Here is a 696-nt window from a genome sequence, read left to right on the forward strand (position 1 = left end):
AAGAATCCACCTGCAATGTGGGAGACCTGGGTTCAATCCCTGGGTTAGGAAGATCCCCTGGAGGAGGACATGGCAGCCCATTTCAGTATTCCTGCCTGGAGAATACCCATGGACAGAGGAGCCTGGAGGGCTGCAGTCCATAAGATGGCAAAGAGTCATACACGACTGATCAACTAAGCATACATGACTGGAATTCCATCGCATCCACTAGCTTTATTGACAGCCGTGTTTCCTAAGGCCTCCTTGACTTCACATTCTAGAATGTCCGGCTCTGGGTGAATGACCACACCATCATTGTTATCCAGTTCATTAAGATCTATTTTTGTACAGCTTTTCTGTGTATTCTTTTCTCCTCTTGATCACTTCTTGGCCTTTTGGCTAAGATCAAGTGTAGTATCACCAGTGTATCTATTTCCAAAAGATTTTAATCACTCCAGACAGAAACTCTGTAAACATTAATCAATAATTCCCCATTCTCTTTTCCCCCAAGACTGTGATAACTACTAATCTACTTTCTGTTCCTGTGAATTTACCTCTTTTAGATATTTTATAAACTATTTGTTCTTTGTGTCTGGTTTATTTTAGTTAGCATATTGTTTTCAGGGTGTATCCTTGTTGTAGCATGTGTCAGAACTTCTTCCCTTTTCATGACTGAATAATATTTCATTGTATGGCTATACCACATTTTTATACATT

At 39.9% G+C, this 696-nt stretch overlaps 1 pseudogene; it reads left to right on the top strand.

Moving 5' to 3' along the window:
* The first annotated feature begins 358 nt into the window (after positions 1 to 358).
* LOC129535361 (U2 spliceosomal RNA) lies at positions 359 to 434 on the top strand (annotated as a pseudogene).
* The last annotated feature ends 262 nt before the right edge of the window (positions 435 to 696 follow it).

Source organism: Moschus berezovskii, chromosome X (assembly GCF_049115385.1).
Source record: "Moschus berezovskii isolate FMDL1 chromosome X, NW_MosBer_1.0, whole genome shotgun sequence".
In the NCBI taxonomy this organism is placed as follows: domain Eukaryota; kingdom Metazoa; phylum Chordata; class Mammalia; order Artiodactyla; family Moschidae; genus Moschus; species Moschus berezovskii.